The 21,859-nt window shown below is 45.6% G+C and overlaps 1 protein-coding gene across 2 annotated transcripts in view; it reads right to left on the bottom strand.

Moving 5' to 3' along the window:
* Positions 1–21,859, bottom strand: part of ITGA6 (integrin subunit alpha 6) — an 81,529-nt gene that overhangs the window by 52,236 nt on the left and 7,434 nt on the right. The window lies entirely within an intron of this gene.

Raw genomic sequence — 21,859 nt, 5'->3', positions numbered from 1 at the left:
AAGCTCTCACCACATGCCTCACAATCCTTGGTTCTCCTGTGTTGGTGTTGTCTAAGAAAGGTCCATTTTTGGCTGGGTGTCACCCTGAGCGGGAATTCTGAAGGGGGCCCTGGGTGGCACCTGCCAATGGCAGGATTCACTTTAGGCTGAATGGGTAGGAAGCTGCCATCAGACTGCAAACCACTCGTCAACTAAGTCCTAGAAGAGGAAGCCTTAAATTCTTGGGGTGCCAGCATTCACACTAGAAGCCCTAGCTTTTAGGGTTTTTTAAATAACATAACTGCCTTTTCTACAAGAATCATTTTTGAGCTGTAATCAATTTTAGCTCTGTAAAACCCCTCGACATTTCCATCCCCCTCCCCCCCCCCAAAAAAGTGCTCTGGGGTTTGGTTTAGTTTTTGGCCAGAATGTTACTGCCAGCAGCCTACACTCTGTACAGACATGGGCAATAATTGTGTTATCTGGCATCTGTGGTCCTGCACACACAAACTCCCTTCCAGATCTATACCTCAGTCCCCAGCCCCCGCCTCACCTGACGGTTCCCAAGGTGTCACAGGGCAGACCCTCTCTCACCTTTGCCCCAAGTCCCCATATGACATGCTCCAGACTGTGGCCTCTCTCCTGTAACAGTCATAAGCCAGAGCCATCTGTCTCCTGTCTTGTAGTAACCCAATCTCCCCCATTATGGAGCCTTCAGGGAAACCTGTACACCTAGTCCACCATCTGCAACCTTAATTCAAAACCCAATCATTTCTTGAAGGAATTCAATCTTCATCCCAGCCTTGTTACCTTGCAGTCTGAAGAGGTCTTTCTCCCAACTGTTCCCATAACACCTTTTTATCATTATACCACCCCTCATATATTATGTATGCCTACCAATCAGACTCCTTGCTTGGGGCGGGGGGGAAATCCAAAACAGGTTTTTTGGCCAATTTGTATTATAAACTTTTATGAATATAGATGAAATAGTCAACTGACATCTGATTATTTATACAAACACTTAAATAATACATTAAGTATTTAAAAGTAGTTTTACTTATATTTCATGAAGCAATTTAATTCAAACTCCATATGCTTCTTTGACATTACTTTCTGAAACCCAGGTCTAAACCAGTTTTCAGGAGCATTTCCAGGACAGTTTAAAGTTTATAACAACATCCAAGACTTGCAATTATGGTGTCAAATCCTGAGGAATTATTACTACATGGGAGCTATATTTCTTTGCCTCCTTTTTAAAAGCAATTTATTTTATTTAAAGTATCTTAAAACCAGGTTAACCTCTATCCGCATCCACAATTATAACTGATGGAGGTCCTTTTAGGCTAATGTGTTTATAATAAACAGAACTCTGTTGTTCAAAATAATCAAGAAGGCAACTCAAAAAAATTTTTTTAATTAAAAATAAAATAAAGAAGGCAACTCTCACAGGAGAACAACTTTACGAGGGTTATAAGGTGTAGTAATTTGGGGGTGAAAAAATAGATCTTGCATTATATTCAAGGGTGTACAAAAAATAACTCTTCAAGAGCCCTGGCCGGAGAGCACCCCGTGCTGTGGACAGGCATCTTAGGAAAGGCCCCTGGGTCACGCCTTCTCTCCTGGAAGGCCTAGCCCCTTCTACACAAAGGCCACCTTGTACAGAGTCATTTTTGCTCATCAGACTATCCACAGAGTGGTTAAAGCTCCCAGCACCTAGCTTGGCTGACCATACACCCAGGTTTTCTCAGGACAGTCCTGGTACACACCTGTTGTCTTGGACCTCCTTCCTCCCACACAAATATCCCAGTTTGGTAAGACAAATTATACAGTCACCCCAGCCTCAGATATAAAGCTAGCAATGGAACTTGCCTGGTGCAACAGCTTGAATTTTAACACACTGTGCCTGAAATTCCAACTATGTGGTTGGATCTGGCGATGGTTTCACAGCACTGGTGAGTTGCTTTGGCCTGGGAGGTCCTACGGTCAATCTTCACATGTCCAGGCTACCTGAGGACACCTTATCTGGCCACCAAAACTCCACTGGCCTTAGGAGAGCCCCTCTTCCCCAATCAGGCTGACTCTCCAGGTGTCTGCTGATAGATACTTTTCCCTCCCGCCAGAGGCAGGAGAGTGCTTCCACTTTCCAAGGACTAGTGGTCACCAGGTCCATACTCCTGCATCTGCCCTGGTCACCATCAGCATCCCAGGTAGCCTGGCAAGATGGCTGAGGAGTCTTTTTCTTCCCTCTCTTTAAAGATCCTCCTCCCTCCCCTCTCTCTTCTACATGGTAAAGAGAAGCAAGGAGGCATTAAAGATGGTTGTGCTTTTATCTAAGCCCTGCAACTCTGCCTGAGTCAGATTCCTTCAGGGGAGAAAGGACCTGCTTCTCTCTCCTGATTAGAAAAATCAATCATCAGACTAATATCTCCTGTTAGGCCTTTCAGTCAAGATGTGCTTGTGTGTGTGTGTGTGTGTGTGTGTGTGTGTGTGTGTGTGTTATTAAAGTTATGAAACCTTAAACTGTTTTCCTTATTTTGGTGACTGGTCATTTGGAGATTTAAAAATACATCTGAGGACCCTGCACTCATAAAAATTTATATCCAGCAGTACTGAGCTAGAAATCTCTACCCTCACCAGCCCTCTGTGTAAGTCAGAGCTGTGAGGCACATGGACTGAAGCTCTAGGAGGGCACAGATCTTTCGGTCTTTAGCCCACAGACTCATCCCAAGCTCCTAGAGAGCAGGCCTGACATTTCGCAGTGGGTAATCACTACTTACTGAAGAATCATCACAGCTAACTGCTTCAACATAGGATGTAGAAGCGCCACTCTCCACTGCTCTGTGAATAGCACACAAATTTTCAGAGGTCGTTACTGTACCAAGAAACGACAACAGCTGTTACTTGGTGGCAACAGCCATCTCTGCAATGAGACCTTGACCTGGGCAGGTGTACTGGTGGTTTTCTATGGCTGCTGTAACAGTTATCACAAACTTGATGGCTTAAAACAATACACACTTACTTAGCATCTTACAGTTCCATAGTTCAGAAGTGAAAAAAAAAAAAAAAATCAGGTGTCGGCAGTTGCTTTCTGAAGGATCTACAGGAGAATCGGTGTCCTCACCCTAGCTAGCTTCAAAGGCTGCCTGCATTCCTTGACCCTGGGCCCCTTCTTCTTCTGCGAGGCCAACGCTGATGCAGCTCCAAATCTCTTTTGCCTCCCTCTTCTACATTAGGAGGACCCCTCCAATTACACTGGCCCACATGGGTAATCCAGGATAATCTCCCTCATTTTAAAGTCATCTGATGAGCAACCTTAATCTGCAACTTAGAGTGCCCTGTGCCACTTCACCTAACACACTCACAGGTTTGGGGGGTTAGGTCATGGGCGTCTTCAGAGGCATATGCTCTCTACCAGGGCAAGAAGTCTAAACAGTCTCTTCCTTATTCATATTAAATTGTACTTTACCGGGCAGCTTCGGTGGCGCAATGGTTTAGAGCCACCTGCAGCCTGGGGTTGTGATCCTGGAGACCAGGGATCAAGTCCCACGTCGGGCTCCCTGCATGGAGCCTGCTTCTCCCTCTGCCTGTGTCTCTGCCTCTCTCTCTCTCTCTCTGTGTGTGTGTGTTTCTATGAATAAATAAATATTAAAAAAAAATTGTACTCTGCCACCAGGAGCTTCAATTTTGATGATAACCTAAAATATTTTTGCTGAGGCTATTTCTGAAGAGCACAGTCTGAATTAAACTTTTCCCTCACTCTGGACCCTTTAACCAGACTGGGCTGCTTTCAAACCCCTCGACCACACATGCTCTCTCCTGGCTCAGGACCTTTGTACATGTCCCACTCTCCCTAGAATCACCCTATTCGACGTAAGTCTGTTTAAAAACCTTCCTACACTTCCAGCCTAGGTCGGGTGTCACTTCTTGTAAGTTCTCATTTACTGGGCAGCCCGGTGGCTTAGCGGTTTAGTGCAGCCTTCAGCCCAGGGTGTGATCCTGGAGACCCGGGATCGAGTCCCACCATCGGGGTCCCTGCATGGAGCCTGCTTCTCCCTCTGCCTGTGTCTCTGCCTCTCTCTCTCTCTGTCTCTAATAAATAAAATCTTAAAAAAATAAAAATAAAAAGTTCTCATTTACTTTCCTTCATAGCAATAACCATGGTTAGTCATTAGGTGACTTCATTAGGTGACATCTCCCTATCATGGGGCCAGGTGCATGGGGGCGGAGGCCACATCTGTTCTGCTCCCTGCTGCTCAACGCTTAGCACTTAAAGGGCACTCACCAAGTATTTCTAATAAATGAGCCACGTTCATACAGTAATTTACACAATTCATTTTTTAACAATTTCAACACAGATCTAAAATCTGAGAAAGCTTTAACCTTCAACCATTTCTACAAGTAGCCTTCTAAAAGCAGAGGACGACGGGGAGCATTGCCTGCTGATGCTCATCCTAACACCAGCAAGCCAGACACTCCTCTGAGGGGTCTAGCTTATTCTGAAAAAATGTTTGCACTGTGAGTTTTTAAACATAAAAGTATAAAAACGCGACAGTCTTAAACAAAAACATTTTGTCTATAAATCTGAGTAAAACAACGTGGAAATGCTGACTGCCAGTTTGACAGCATAACCTCTCGATCATCTGTTCACTCCTTCATTCATTCAGCAAGTATTTCCTGAGCTCCTCGTACATGAGTGCTCTGTCCCACGCTGTGACTGACCCACTTCCCCACCTCAACTGGACCTATCAGAGGAGTCAGTTGGTCCTAACTCCAGCGATTCCTACTGATTAAGGCATTTGCAGAGGAAACTGGTCTTTCAAAACAGAACACACAGCAACAACCTTACCCAGAGCGCACTTGGCCTCAAGGGCCCACACCGCATCTGGAAAGCCTAGAAGGTATCCAAGGGTAGCTTTAGGTAACGCAAATGCCCTCAACTCCAAGGCAAACACCAAAATGAGCCCGCTTGGAGGGTTTTGAGAGAGAGCTTTAAAAACTTTGACTTGTCAAACAAAGCTTGAGCTTTGTTTCTGGTTTTAAGCCTACAGAATTCATAGCCCTAATGTTTCTGAAGGTCTGAGTCAACCGATTTTGGCTTCTCCATGGGGCCGCTGACAGAGGAGAACATACAGGGGAAATCACCTATTCCCAACCACAGTCCCCCCTTCTCCACGGTTCTCTTCCCATAGCTCCAGTTAGCCACGCTCAGCCACAGTCCGCAAGCAGGTTGTCCTCCTTCCAACAACAGCCGGAGGGTCAAAGGTCAAGGGCATGCCAGTGCCTGCAGCACTCACCTCGCTTCACCTCATCATGCAGGCATGTTACCTCACATCACGTAAAGGGTGAGCATGCTACAATAGGATAGTTGGAGAGAAAGAGAGAGCACACCTTCACAACTTGCATTATAGTATATTGTTCTAATTGTTCTATTTTATTATTGTATGAATCTCCTACAGTGCCTGATTTATAAATGAAACTTTCTCACAGGGAGGTAGGGATAGGAAAACACATAGCATATGTAGGGTTTGGTACTGTCGGCAGTTTCAGGCAGCCTCTGGGGGTCCCCCCCAATAAGAAGTGCAGCTGCACTGCAGTGTATGAGGTCAGCACCTGAGCTGGTCCTGTGACACTGCAGCCTCGTCACCTGCCCCTCCACACCCAGATTCCAATCCGACAAACCCCCTGAATGCACCCTTTCCACCACCTCGCCTGCACTTCCATGCCCTGCAGAAGCTCTGCAGATGCTGTCCACTCCGTGCAGAATGTCTGTCCTGTCCCCAGCTCTTCCCCACAACAAATTTTCATTCCATTCAAGAGTCCCCCTCATGAGAGAAGCCCAGCCCTTCCTGCCTCCTCCGGGGCTGGCTGCCATGCATAGGCTCACTGAGCCCTGGTTCTCCCTGGGCCAAGCCGCTGCCCGCCGACCCGACCCTCACCAGTCCTTGGTTTCTGGGAGGAGCTCAAGGAGCCCAGCTTGAGCGCACTGGATGCCCTAACTTTAGGGAGACAGGAACAAAGGTTAACAGAGGACCTGCCCAGGTCCCAATGTCAGTTATACAGCCTGCGTTTAAGACCTGAAGAGTCAAAACAATCAACCACCTGGAGAGAGAAACTAGAGTGTCCAGGGAAGGAGGCCTAGGAAACAGACTGCCTCTTTCTGAATCAAATTCTAAACTGCATTTTTTGTGTGTGTGAATATATAGTTATTTGAGAGAGAATGCCAGTGCACAAGTGGAGGGAGGGGCATAGGGCGAGAACCCTCAAGCAGACTCCCCACTGAGTGCAGAGCCAGATGCAGGGCTCGATCCCGGGAATCGTGAGATGACCATCTAAGCCAAAACCAAGAGTTGGACATCCAAAGGACTGAGCCACCCAGGCACCCCTAACATATTTCTTTACATTGTTTGAGAGGAATCCCCAGAATGTCAAATTCCTTCACAATCTTGGCAGTGTGATTAAACACCAGGGACTCCTCTTCACTGTTAGAGCTTTAAATGATAATTCTAGAAGGGTACCATGTAGACAGAGCCCCTTCTAACCTCTTCTCTGCCCAGCTTAATGGAAAGTGTCTGTTACCTGCATATTCTTCACAGTTGGGAACTGTTGTCCACTACAACCATCCTATCTTGCTCCTCAAGAGCTTTGAGCTGTGGGCTCACTTCCCTTATTTAGGAGGGGAAACACATAAGAGTCTGTGACTTCCCATGTCTAGTTCAATTTTGACCCTTCAATCCTGTCCAAATACGAACTAGACTGGCCTGGCTGAAGAAAGGGCAGCCAAGTCTGCACCAGCCAGTCAATATTTGTCAGACTTAACTCCATTCACTGGCTGCTCCTCCTCCATAAAATCTCTGACCCTCCCCTAGTCTCTAGCTATACTCTCAGTGTAGTGCTGGATAGTCCTTCCATTAACAGAGGACCCTCAAAACAGCTCTTTCCAGCTCAGACTTCTCCCTTAAGCTCCACACTCTAATATCCAGTTGCCTCCTGGACACCTCCACTAGCATCTCACATTGTTTTTTTTTTTTTTAAGATTTTATTTATTTATTCATGAGAGACAGAGAAAGAGAGAAGGAGAAAGAGAGAGAGAGAGGCAGAGACACAGGCAGAGGGAGAAGCAGGCTCCATGCAGGGAGCCCGACGTGGGACTTGAACCCAGGACTCCAGGATCAGGCCCTGGGCTGAAGGCGGCGCTAAACCACTGGACCACCCAGGCTGCCCGTCACATTATGTTCTAAACAGAGCCCCAGGGACACCTGAGTGGCTCAGTGGTTAAGCGTTTGACTTCAGCTCAGGGGGGTATACAGGGATGGGGGTCCCTCAGCAGGCCCCTCCCAGAGAGCTTACTTCTCCCTCTGCCTGTGTCTCTGCCTCTCTGTGTCTCTCATGAATAAATAAATAAAATCTTTAAAAAAATAAAAAAAATAAAAATAAGCAGAGCTTCACTCCCACCACACTCCCTAAAACCTTCCCTATCTCGGGAAATGTATACTCTCTACCCAGGTGCTCAGGCCAGGCACCTAGGAGCCAGCCCTGATGGCTCATTTTCCCTCCCATCCCACATCCATGGCATCCCCAGCCTTGGATGGGTTGGCTCTGCCTCCGCATCACACTCTGACCCCTGTCTCTGCTCTAGGGGTCACCATCTGGTCACAGCTGAACAAGTGTAGTATCCTTTCAACTGGTCTACCTCTTTCCACTCTTGTCCACCTCAGCCCATCTTCTACAGAGCAACCACTCTTCTTTTTACACCTTAAGACACAGCCTATCAGTCCTCTACTGACCACCCTCCAATCAGTTCCCATGGCCCCTGGCAAGAAATTCAAATACCACTGTGCTCCACAAGATTCTCTGAGAACTGCCCTTCACCTGCCCTAGCTCACTCCCTCGGCACTGGCCGGATTCCTGTCCTTTGAACACACCAACCTGGTTTCCATCTCAGGGTCTCTGCAGTTGCTTCCTTGGGCTCAGAACATTCTTGCCCCAGATCTTAGGCATCCCTGGTGCTCAACACCAGGCCCCACCTCAGAGAGGCCCTACCTTGACCATCCCAGCCAGCACTCTACCTAGGTCCACTCCCTACATTCGCCCTAGGTCATCATCTCCGCAGTCCTTATAGTACTTGCAATTCGGATATTCCACTCTTTGTTGTCAAATCCCCATCTTTTCCCCAGAATGCTACGGGTCCATGGGTTCAGGACTTCCTTGCTCCCTGAATCCAACAGCTGAAGCAGAACCTGGGGTGGCCCCTGGCATTCAACACACAGACGGACTGCCACCCCCAGGTAGATACTACTCACACATTCACATGCTTTTCTTAGCAAGCGAGCAGAACCTGAGTAGGGGGAGACTGCTTGCATGGATAGGACACGATAATTACGAAGTTACTCACATATACTTCTATTCAAATGTTTCAGTAATCGGCAGGCAGGTGTCTGCATCCTAGAGATGAAGAAACCAAGGCTCAAGACACTGCAGGATAATACCCTTCCTACACGCCATACCCTGCCTGCCACAACTGGGAGCCACCCCCTAGCCATCAGCACAAAGGCCTGGGTGCTCTCCCTCACAAGCTTCCTGCCATCCTGCTCGGCTCCACCACAGCTCTCCTCACCAACAGTTTCCAAACTCCAGCTCCAGGCTTTACACATGAATTTTCCTTCAAGACTCCGCACTCATATTTCACCCTCCCCATCGTAAGCTTCCCTGGACAAGGATATCTCCCAGCCCTGCTTTAATCAGGCTATAAACTCCTCAAGGGCAGGAATTTGGTCCAATTCTGTGTGTGTGTGTGTGTGACCTTAAGAGTGTTTGGCCAAGAAAAACTAAAACTCTACTTAAAACTGCACTAACTGGCTGATCCAGTTGGTCAAGTGCGAGTTAAAAGTCACAGTGGAACAAATCTGTTCACCTCCTCGCCTCAGGTTTTCACGATTACACAGAAAGATGATTAAAAGGCTGGCGTTTCCTTTTGAACTACAATCTCACTTTCGAAAGACTAAATTTCTAATAACCTTCCAAGAAATCACATAAACACATATCCGACCTGCAAATTAAGGCAAACCAGCTATTATTAAAAATACACTGGTAGTGGGGCGCCCGGCTGGCTCAGCAGGTTAAGCCTCTGCCTTTAGTTCAGGTCATGATCCCGGGGTCCTGGGATCAAGCCCTGCGTGGGGCTTTCTGCTCAGTAAGGAGTCTGCTTCTCCTTCTCCTTCTGCCCTCCCCCTGCTTGTGCTCTCTCCGGCTAATTTTTTTTTTTTTAAGGAATACACTGGCAGCTATCATCTCTTATTATATAGGAGGCACTGAGTTCATGAAGAAGCAGATATGATTATCACCACCTATTTTACAAATGTTGATGCAGGTTCAGAGAGAACAAGTAACTTATCTAGTGTCACAGAGCTGGTAAGTGATCAAAGAGGAGTTGTGCCCCATACTCCTTGATCTTGCTCTAAATCACCACACCCCAAATCTTTCTGCTTGATTGCATAACATCACTAAAGCACTTTCATTTATTGACCCTAAAGAAAAAAATTTTTACAAGAGCATGGCCAGTTACAATTAAGGTCAATAAAGTGTGTTGAGCTCCATGCCAAAGAGTACCTGCCACATTTACATGGGCCACAAAACCGGTCATCTCATCCTGGCTATCCAAATATTTTACAAAAGACATTTTTCCTGTCTTGAAGAAACATGCTGGAACTAAATCCAGTTTCCAGGGACTGTGAAACTCCTGTGACGTTTGGACCTGAAGGTTCTCGTACTTACCTGACTGGGGACATTTTATGATAGGTGTGTCTCTGACCAAGAACAAGCGAGCTCATGTAATAAAGAAACACTCAAAGCAGAAAGTGTTTTTATTATCCACAACATTCATCTCATCTTCCAGCTCAGAAACTTCTACCATCTATGGGGACAGGGGACAGTGAAGACAGGGCACCAATTTCAACTATTTAAATGGCTCACAAGAGTACAAGAGTGGTCAGACCAGCAAATGGGAGAGGGTGTGGAGAAGGAATTCTGGTTCCATCACTTTTTGGAGTGACTTGGGTTCAACGCTGGCTTCAAATCTCCCAACAATAAGAATTTAAATAATCTCAAGGAAAAATACAATTAGCGTCCAACAAGGTAAAAATCACAAGACTATATTTAAAATGTCCAAGATTTCCACCTCAACAAAAATTGAGGAAGTATAGGTTATCAATATATAACCAGCTCGTTTTAAAAATAAAATCATTAACTGAAAGGACTTTTCAACTGCTCAAGCAACTCATCACTGGTAAGTCCCCACTCAAAGAATTATAATAAAAATGCTGTTATCTACTGCAGTAAGAAAAGGAAAAATGAAAGGTCTCCAAGCAAAACTGTTCTTTCAGTTTGACAAGGCAGCTGCTTGACCTTGTCAAATGTGCCATTTGATCACTTCCCATGTTTCTGAATTATCAGATACCTGACTTTCCAGCTGCCAAACAGAATCACATTTGTCCTTCTAGTGACCTGACCTTTCAAGAAACCAAGTCTAAGAAACTATATGAGCTGGATCTTGAGCCCAGCCTCCCATCCTCAATCTTGACACACTGCTTGGCACACAGTGGGCACACAATTAAATGAAGTTTATTTTATGATTAGTTTATTATATTTAATAATTTTCAATTTGAATATGTTATTACCAAACAGGCTTTTATATGCCAAGTGTGCTGAGCCTCAGTATCAGTGCTAATTCTTAAATTTAAAAAAAAATGTTTAAAGTCTTTCTTAAAAGCTGTTACCAAATAGTTTATTTGCAAAGGAAAAAATGACTTTTCATTTCCCATCAGTCTTCAGTAACATATTTTTATTAAAAACCAGGAAGATAAAAAAGTATATTTAAAAAACACACACCTGGTAAGTCACCATATCCATTTTACTATTCCAACAGCTTAGGAAATCCAAATTTTTCAATGTTTGGAAAAGGAAATTAATACCGCAGAGTTTATTTTCTAAATGAGATAACTGAAACAAGAGGCTTAGTAGCTGTGCCAGACAGTGCTGGCTGTGACCCAGGACTGGTTCTCCCCTTTTTCCATAGTGAAAGGATTACCTAGGCACAAGGCCACCCTGAATAAAGATGGCTCATCCTAACTTCCTTATCCAGCTGGACAGGACCTAGAACTTGGTCCAGCTAAAGGGGATAATACATGACAAAGTACCATGCTGCTCATGTGTCTTTGGCTCTACTGTTCATCCCACCTAGAACAGAGATGCTGCCCTCCTGGATTAGGAGGTGGAGACTACACATGGGGGGGGGGGGGGGAGCAACAGGGAGAGGGAGTTCTGGTTCCCTGGCACCTCAAACCAGCTACCCAGATTTTTATATACAGTAGCAAACCAATAAACAACAAAAAACACTAAATGCTAAGCCAAAAGAAGCCGTTCAGGTTTAAAGAGAGAGAGAGAGATTTAGAAATCAGATACTGTGAACAATAAAAAAAATTTTCAAAAGTGTATGTATATAAATATATATATGGAAGCTACACTCCTAAGTATTCATACTGTTTACTACTCCACTCCTACATTTAAAAATATTTGAAAAATATTTAGCACCAGTATGGCTTGGAAACCAATTAATCACAGAAGGTGGTAAAGCACGGGAGCTGCATCCCAGAGGCCCCTTTGTGTTAACACACTTCGCCTTTAGTTGCTGGATTGTGGGGCAACATGGGATTGGGGAAAGCAGGTGTCCTATAGGAGGAATGGCCAGTGCAGTGTTGATGGATACTCAGGGTGACTGAGGCAAAACTTCTTCTCAAACAGAAGTATTTCAACAGCTTAACACCAAGTACTACTTCACTGGCATACACCGGCTGAACGACAGTCCTGCTTGGATCTGTCATTATCAGCACAATACGGTACATGGTATGTGCTTGTAGCAGCTACAACCTCCAGAGAGCTCATGCCTCCTTATCTGCCCCATAACAGACTAGCAAGCCAAAACCATCATTAGAAATACCATGGGAGTTACTAGAAGACCTGATGGGTTCAAATCCTGGCTGTACCACTTACGGGTGTCATCTGTAAAACTGTTCTAAATTTTCTCATAGTGTGTTGCAAAGATCAAATGAAAGAACATCAAACAACACTATAAACCTTGATGTAGTGATGAAGCACCATACGTGCTCTTGCTGGTGTTCAGCTAACACTTATCCCAATGAGCCACTCTAATTTTCAAGTTTTTTTTTTTTTAAGCAAGTCTCAGTACAAGTGGGGCACACACGCTGAAGCCATTAGGAATCTAACAGCTTGAGTGTAAGACTGTCAATTATAGTTGTTGAGAAGATTCCAGTAACCCCAAAGTAGTAGCCTGTGACAGTATCGGACAGTAGGACATCGTTTGTGATAGTCATGGAGAGCAGCCAGTCATTCCTCGAGAATCAGCCTGGTTCGTTCTAAGAGCATTAGGCAAACCACTGCCCTAGGAAGGGGCCCTCGACTTAAAGCAAAGGGTTGCAAAGTTCTTCACTGCAGCATTGCTTTTAACAGCAAACAATTAGAAATTGCTGAAATCCAGACTAGTTAAATTAATCATGGTTCATCATTAAAACTGAATACTAGGCAGACATTAATACTACTACTAAGGACACTTTATTTTACAACCTCACACAAACTCTAGAACATGCCAAGGGTGTGGGGGGGAAGCAAGGTGCAAAAAAATACATATGGTGTGCTATTATATGTGTAAAAAAAATGTATATATTTGCTTATAAACATAGAGGTACCTGTGCAAGGGTTGACAAAAAACTAGGTAACCACTGTTGACGTCAGCAAGTACAGGGCAACTGAAGACCAGGGGTAGGAGGGGGATTTTCACTCTACATCTTTTTATTATTAAGATTTTACTTATTTATTTATGAGACGCACAGAGAGGCAGAGGGAGAAGCAGGCTCCATGCGGGGAGCCCGATGTGGGACTCGATCCCAGATCCCAGGATCACAACCTGAGCTAAAGGCAGATGCCCAACCGTTGAGCCACCCAGGCGTCCCCACTCCATATCTTTTTGTAGTTTTTATATTTGTACCATGTGACTACACTACCTATTGAAAAGAAACTTAAATGTAATCATTTAAATAACGTCATCAGTCAATGGGACACTGGGTCGTTGGAAGTCTTGCAGAGTAAACGACAGAGTTAGTCAGGGAGGTTAAAATCCGTGCCCAGAAGTCATGAAGAAAAAAGCAAACCTCGTAACTGCATAAGGCAAGCTCACACATGCTATCTTTACGTCTGCAGCTACGGGCAGGCAAAAGTCAAAGCTGATTTTTACAGCCCATTCCAGAGGCATGAGGCCACATCAATAAAGCAGCATATAACCCCTACCTCCGGCACTCCAGGCCCTGTGCTGGCCATCTGGGCATTACAACAAAGTTCACACGGAGGGCAGAGGTTGAAAGATACGGAGGAGAAGAAAGCCAAGCAGCTGAGAGGGTAGACAAGCTTCCCACCCTACAGTCCGGGGAGCTGCCGAGTGAGCTGCAGTGACGCCAGAGAGGAAGGCGCATCCACCTCGAAGCCCACAGCCCTGCTGACACAGACAACAGCTCAGCTCAGCTCTGGGGGGACATGGACACAAAATTCGCACGCCTCAGGGCCTCCGTTAGAAGGGATCGAATCCATCCCATTCAGGGGCATCCCAACATACAGACCTAAAGTGCGGTCAGCACGATTTATGAACAGCCGCAGGGCTTCAACGCCTTGGCTCCCGTGCTATGGACGCTGGCCATCCACCCTGCAGGAGCCACTGGCCACAGGGCGGGGCGGGAGTGAGTCATGGCCTGAGTCAGGCACCTCACCTTTCATCTAATCTAAAGCATGAATGACAGGAGGGAAGCAAACTAGGACTCCTTGTCCAGGAACAACTAGATGGGGTAGGGATTCATGCAGGGAACACACAACTCCTCCTGAATTTGTGGTCAAAGGCAAATCCAGGCCCAGTTCCTCATCAAGAAATCTTATCTCGGCAACTCTTTCTGAGTTGGCAGCTCTTTCTGATAAGAAAAGATTTTTCAGAGAAGCTTGGTGGGATGTGAACAGATCTGCTTAAGCTTCTGCTGACATTTTGTAGAAACAGAAGCACCTGGGGGTGGAGGTAGAAGACAGGGGTTCAAGTGTAGGAAGTGAGCAGGGAGGAGGGATGTAGGAGCAGCTCTCTCAGCGGCTGGCTGCATGACCTACAACAAATCCTAGGCCTCCACCTCTTGATCTATAAAATGAGCAAGATAGTCTATCTTTCTAGATCATCTACTAGGTTCCTTTCCCAACTTCAGTAGGTGATGAATAGCTCCGATGCAGAAGAAATCCACAAAACCATTACTGGATGACATTACTAGAGTATATCTGCTCTCTCTGTAGCGATGAAAACACCTAAGGCTGGTGCAGGGGCCTAGATTTCTTTTAAAGCATTTTGTTTTATTTTTGAGGACTGCCATGTGCCAGGCTCCACATTAAAGCTCTAGGCCAGCACAGCTAAATCAGACCCAACTCTCTGCCTTCAGGCGGCCCACAATTCAGAACCATCAGCGAGCTTCTGACAGTTCCCTAGTAGCTTATTAGAAATTCCATGGTAGGCGGCACCTGGGTGGCCCAGTCGGGTTAAGTGTCCAACTCCTGTTTTCGGTTCAGGTCATGATCTCAGGGCCGTGAGGTGGAGCTCCGTGTTGGGTTCTGGGCTCAGCGCCCGGGATGGCTTGAAATTAGCTCTCCTTCTCTCTCCCTCCCTCCCTCTGCTCCTTTCCCTACTCTCTAAATAAAATAAAAAGAAATTCCATAATAAACACATCAGTAAGAATAAAAGGTCTATTAATAAACTAAATAGAATCCAGGCAATAGAGAAATTAGTCATTAGGAAATCAAAGAGATGAGGAACAGAGAAAGAAAATAAAGCTGCTCCCAGGTAACAGATGAACGTGGCTCCAAAGGAGGCTTGGGGGGATGGGGTGCAGGAACAAGGAAAGAATGTTGGGGGTGGGGTGAGGTGGGGGGTGGGGGGTAGGAGGCACGAACAGGGAAAGAATGTGGAAGACAAGCTAAAGAGGGCCTTAGTACTAGGGACAGCTGTTAAATCTAATCTGATGTTCCCTGAGCACACACCCACTGCCTTTCAAACTTCAACCTGAAACGTGCCATGGTCCGATCAAACCTCAGCTCCAGCCGGACCTCGGTGGCCACAGAGATAGAGCTTTCATTCTAAAGCTGCTGAGTCAGGGAGCAAGAGCAGCAAGACCAAGCGGGGAACAAACGAATGCATTTTGTATCTGCTGCAATCTTCTCTTCCACTGGGTCAGAAGCTGAAGACAGCAAGAACTTTGGCTTTGCAAAGGACAGGTGCTGAGGAGCCGCCAGCAGCAGTCCTTCCCCAAACTGGGAAACGCATGTGAGCTGGACAGGGGACTTCTAACGCCTACCCTAAATGTGTTCCGTGTTTAAATCTGTGGCAACCAACTGACATTAGAATGTCCTATCAGAGGACAGGACGTAGCACAAGTCTCTATTTAGTTATTTTATTTTAAGCTCAGTTTATCAATATTTTTTTAATAAATCAAAGAATTTCCTATCCTTTTGTTAATTTTATTTTTTAAGATTTTATTTATTCATGAAAGATAGGGAGAGAGAGACAGAGGCAGGCTCCATGCAGGGAACCCGATGTGGGACTTGATCCCAGGACTCCAGGACCACGCCCTGGGCCCAAGGCAGGCATCCAACTGCTGAGCCACCCAGGCATCCCTAATTTATAAATATTTTATGGCCACATTAACACGGACATTCAGATTTCTGGACACCCCAAAACATGTTTAAGGGCCAAGGCGTTCACCACCGTGTTGAACACCGTATTGAACACTCCTGAACTGTTAACTGCACACCTAAAATTCACCATCTTAACTATTTTTACATTCTATGTATTTTACCACAACTTAAAAAAAAAAAAAAGTCTCCAAGTGTAAAGATCATTCTTAAAAAAAGAAAAAAGAATTTTAAAAAAGAAAGAAAAAAATCATCCCACCACCTATTCTCTAGAAGTCTTTAATGTATCTGGGAAATTAAATCAACTCAAAGAGCTCAACCAGTACTGCTGGGTACCCACTTCAATTAAATTTGAACCCCAGATGGACAAGCTGTCAGCCTTGCTCTTGAGAAGCTCTCAGACCAGTGGGGATAAGATCCATCAGGAAGACATTTATAGAGTGAGTGTCTTCCATATCAGGGGATTTAGCCAGACCAAGGAGGCAAACAGGTGTTGTCTTATCTGCAGACACCCATTCAGCAGCAGGGGCTAACTTATGCTGACCTGGAGAATTCTGAGACTTGGATGAAAAAAGTGTTATGGTCATTTGGAGTGTCCCCAATGAGCGCGGGTCAAGGGCAACAGTACCTATATATTTGCGATCACTATTCCAGGGAGACTTTTAAAAATGTAAGACACTGTTCTATTAAGGGCAAGATTGTGTGGCATAGGATTGATTCCAAGAGCAGGCTACTTCACCAAAATGTAGAAGTACAGCATTGGGTGGACTGGGCCCACGCTGCCATGACCTAAGCGTCACTTGACTGTTCTAAATCCTAGCTGTCCCTCTTTAGAGAAGAGTTTGGGCTGGTCGTTGTTTCTCAACCATTTCCACAAAAAGCACTAAATGACAGAGGAAGGTAAAGGTGTACGGGGGGCATAACCCAAAATGCCCACCAAAAGCTTGAATGGTCTTTAAAGCCTCAGGTTTTATATGAAAAACTTACACATATCCATTCTGCACTACAAAGAGATAACTAAAAAAAAAAAAAAAAAAGAAAGAAAGAAAAGAAAGAAAAAACACTCACCACCATGCTGCCTCAGGGAGATGTGCTGTAATTAATTTGTGCCACACCCCAGGGCAATGGATGCTAAGGTCCTAATGAGTCATCCTCTTGCATAATTTCAGAGATACTCTATTTCCTTTCAGATTCGGATTTACCTCAAGCTTATACCACTTATCTTGAAAGAAAAAAACTGAAAATTGGCAGTATTTTGGAACCCAAAGGCCTGGTTTTCTACATTCCTGACAATTCAACAGGGCCATGCATCACTTTTACTCAATACACACCATGACACACTAGATAACGTTGACTGGGATTACAAGACAATCAACCAGGCCCCAGGAGCAGGAAGCAAGGCCGCAGGGCTCCTGGACCCTGCACAGCACAGCACATACCTACCGGTCAATGTCCTGAGGTCTACCTGGGGCGGGCGATGACGGACACACAGACACTATGCCATCCTAGACAGTACCCGATCCTGCAGCTGCATATACTCCCGGGGGAGCAATGCTCTCTCAACACCTAACATGAGCCTTGTAAGAATTTAACAACATAAAAAGCTGTTTATGTTGTTTATGTTGAGCTCTCTGCAACTCAAACGTGGCAGGAGGAACTGGAGATGGTTAAAGGTTTTGATGTGTCCCCAGTACGGCTGTGGCCCCACCCAGTCCACGGGGCAGCTCCACCTGTTGCCCCCAAAGAGCACCACCTGCTGTCCACAACCTTCCAGACTGGAAAGCTACAAAAGCTCCGCGGGAGGGGGGGAAATTCTACACCTATTCACCTCAAGGGGCTGAGGTTCTCTGGAGGTGCTCGGCTAAGTGCTTCATCCTCACCATTCTTCCCCGCAGCCCCAGGGGGCAGGTACTGTTAGCACCTCCTCCTTCCTGGCGAAGTAACTTGCCCAAGGTCCGATCCATGGAATGTAAAGAAGCTGGGATTCAAACCCCACATCCCCCTATCTCTAGAATAGAGTTCTAGTTGCCCCCACAAGGCAAACTTCTACACACGTAAGGAGGGCTATGGAGAATGGTTATTGATGAGAAATTAGAAGCAATCAGAAAAAACTTCCCACCGCCTCCCCCCAGGACAAGCACCAGCTGCCCACACCCGAGCCCCCTTACTCTGTACGGTGAGGAGTCACCTGTGCTCCCGTGAGGGTGCTAAGCCCTCCGCTGGCACACCCCTCCCACATCACACCAGCATCTCTCTCCTCGCCTGCATTCATGCTTCCTCCTCTACTGAATCACCCTCATCAACAGCCCAGCTCACTGTCACTTGCTTCCACATAAAAACAAATAAAATTCCCTTTTGACCCCATTTTCTCCTCTAGCTCTTGCTCTGCTCCCTTCAACAAAACTCGAAGTTCCTATTTTTTGTCTCCAATTCCTCTTCTCACTAACCCATCCACGAGGCATGGCTCCCAGGCATGGCTCTACGAGTGCTCTGACCAGGCTGCTCGTGGCCTCCACGGTGCTATCCCAGGGATCAGCTATCAGGGTCACGGACACAACTCATGGATCACTGCCTCCATCCCATGGCTTCCAGGTTAGCACACAGAGTTCCCCCACTTACTGGCAGGGCCCCTCATCTCTCTAACCTCTGCATGGGAGTGCCCTACAGCTCTGCCCTTAGTCTCTACCCCTGCCCCCTCGGTGACCTCATTCAGCATCAGGCTCCCCTGCTGGAGATATGTCCTAGAGGCTCAGGACTCCACTATTTGTATCTCCCACCCAGACCTCCCCACTGACCTTCAGACTCTCACTCAACTGCGTACTCAGCACCTCCACTGGGATGCCCAGGCGTCTCAAACCTAACGTGTCTAAAATCAAACTCCCACTCATCCCTTAAAATCCATTCCTCTTATGCTCTGACCTAAACCATCATAGGATAAGTTCATCCTTCCAGGTGCTCAGGCCAAAAATCCTGAAAGACATTCTTTTCTACTCTCATCCTGCTGACTCTACTTTCAAAATATATCTAGAATCTAAACACATATCTTCACTGCTACTACCTTGGTCCAAACTACCATCCTCTCTTATCTATCATTATAGGAGCCTCCTAATTAATATTACTACATCTATCCTTGCCCTCCTCCTTGTTTATGCTCAATCTAGCAGCTAGAGAGAACTATCTAAGATCTAAATCAGAACGTATCACTCTTCTCAGAACTCTCCAAGGCTTCTCATGGCAATCAGGAGTAAAAGCCAAAGTCTTTCAATGACTTATAAAGCTCTACAAAATTTGCCTCCAAGGAGACTATAGCTTCCTTGCTATTCTAAATTTGCTAGGATGCTTCTGCCCCAGGGCCTTTGTGCTCCGTGTGATTGCTGCCAAAAACACTCATTCCCCTCCCAATACTAATGTGGCTTGGAGCTTCGCCTTTTCAGTGATGTCTTCCCTGGCTGACCTACTGCCAACCACTCTGCAGTCTCTTTCTCCACTTTCTTTACCTCTGTATCACTTACTACCATCTAACATAATCCCCCTATTTATTTTGTGTCTCCCCCATTAGAACTAAACGAGGACTTTATCTGTTTAGTTTGCTGCCCTATCTTCAGCACCAGAAGGGTGCCTAATATGCAATAAATGCTCAGTGAGTATCTGTTGAACCTATTTCTATAGGAAACCCCCTAAAAAAGTTGGTTATGGTTTCTCTAGAGGTCCAGAACATCCCCTCAAGGGAATGTTTTTTTTGTTTTTAACAAGTTTTTACCTATTCTTCATGTTCGAGTAAGGATAAAAATCCCTACTTTCTTTTAGGCTGAAATATAAAATACACATCTATGTATAAATGTGCATACATAGAAATAAATTAGCCTACAAAAGATCAATTTCTTACCCCAGGATAGTGACAAAGCTTCCCAGATGGCTTCTGGCTGGTGGTGCTGCTGAACTTGAGGGATCCTCATCTTGCAGCCCTCACCTCCTGGGATCGTGCTGAGTGGGGGCCCCAGGATGCCTCCCCACACACACCCACACCCTCAGTTAATCTCTGTACCAGTCCTGAACCCTTTCTAAATACAATATAAGATTTAGGAAATCCTTTTCTTTCTAAACCGGCTGCTTGGATATGGTGTCTAATACGGCTTTACCATGTGCTGAGTATTAAAACACTTTCCAGCTGGCCCCCAAAGTCCTCCCTTGAGCTTCGGACCATCTTTTCTGGGTCCTCTATCCTTGGGCCTCTAGAAAGCCCAACAGTGTCCAAACCCATCTCTTCTTGCACTTGTGGGTTCATGTGAGACTGCTTCATCACCCAGATCATAAAGCCAACTCTCAACTTTTTCTGAGTATTATCCTAAGCTGGCACCTGGGCCATGTCTCATTAGCAGCCAGAGGCCTCGGGGTCAAGTGTCATTCTCCTAGAATGAAGTCTCTGCTTACCCATCTAATCACATCTGAACCTCTTTAAGCTTTTCCTTGTTTGAAAACTCTTGGGTTTATCTGTGTCACAGCAAAGCAGGATTGCTTAAGCCCTAGACAACTGATTTTCAACATCTTGCATTTGCCCCACATATTTTAAACACCTTTTCCTACCCATCTCCAATTTCACCGAAGCCTTGCACAATTCTAAACATTTCCATTTCACTTCAAAATACCTTTGTTCTCAAGGGACAGTTCTACACTGCCAGCTGGGGGGTGGGGTGGGGGGGGGGTCAGGTCATCATCTGATAGATGTCTCAGTGGGAAATGGACCCAGGAAGCACTGCTTACTCTCCTTAGCAAATAGGACTTCAAACTCCTACTGCTGTCAAGTGGTCCGTTCACACCAGGAACCATCCCACACCTCTGGCTGTGATTCACCTCAATGAGGATCCTCTAATTTTGGATTACGTTGCTTCAGCAGGACCACAGAACACTGTGACCACTTGATCAACAGCAGTAGGTCCTGAAGAGAAAGGCCCCTAACTCTGCAAAGGCAAGAGGTTATTTGGCTCAGGAGACCTACAGTTAAGTGCCATCCAACCCTTATGGGTGTGAAATGTTCATCATTTTGTACACTTCTCCCTACACCCACACTTAACATAACGTCAGTACAAATCAATGTCCTTTATAAAATGAAGAAACTATAGTGACACTGGTATCACCAAACAAAGCAAACATAGACCTTGGAGAAATAGGCATTACTCTGTGCTCTGTTTATTCTTCATATCACTAACCAATGTGCCCCTTTCACATGATTCCAAAGTTTATTTTTAGTTCTGTACTTCCAGGCTTAGGAAGTATATCTTGTTAAAACATTTTCTTATGGGATCCCTGGGTGGCGCAGCGGTTTAGCACCTGCCTTTGGCCCAGGGCGCGATCCTGGAGACCCGGGATTGAGCCCCACATCGGGCTCCCAGTACATGGAGCCTGCTTCTCCCTCTGCCTGTGTCTCTGCCTCTCTCTCTCTCTGTGACTATCATAAATAAAAAAATAAAAATAAAAAAAAATAAAAAATAAAAAAACATTTTCTTATACTGTATCTGAGGTGGCTCTTCAAGTAAAGTAATTTTTGGATTGTGTGACATGCAAAATACACGTAGCTGGTTAGCAAACATGTAAGCAAACATGGCTCCGTGTCACTTGCCTTTGCCTTCTGCAGTTGCTTTAGTGATACTTTCCCCATTCCCCCTACTTCAGAACAGCCTTCTTTGCTATTTCATTGGTTTTAGGAGTCTTAAAAGTTTTCCAGAGTCTTTCTGCCAATTTGGGATTAGGTGAGGTGATAGCAGTATCCAACACTGGAATCCAGCATGTGAGTCAGAGAGAGAGAGAGAGAGATATGGGGAGGGTCTGGGACAACACTGTGGCCTGCGAAAGCAAGCAGTCTTTCTACAAGCTCACCAACTGTGGAATAAACAGATTTGGAACTGTCTTGCTTTGTTTACCCAAACAGAAATGCCAGACAACAGCAGATTAGACGGTGATCATTCCACCCTGTTATTAGGCTACCAGGGACCAACACTGGTGAAGAGCCAATCTACCTGTCCCAGTTCAGGGCTAATTAACAATTAATTAGCCTCTTGATTTAGTTCCAAGGGATCACTGTTTCCAATTCCAAGTGCTGGTTTAA

This window comes from Canis lupus, chromosome 36 (genome assembly GCF_011100685.1).
Source record: "Canis lupus familiaris isolate Mischka breed German Shepherd chromosome 36, alternate assembly UU_Cfam_GSD_1.0, whole genome shotgun sequence".
Lineage (NCBI taxonomy): Eukaryota > Metazoa > Chordata > Mammalia > Carnivora > Canidae > Canis > Canis lupus.
The sequence above is the reverse complement of the archived record's forward strand: the minus strand, read 5'-3'. Positions and strand labels throughout refer to the sequence as shown.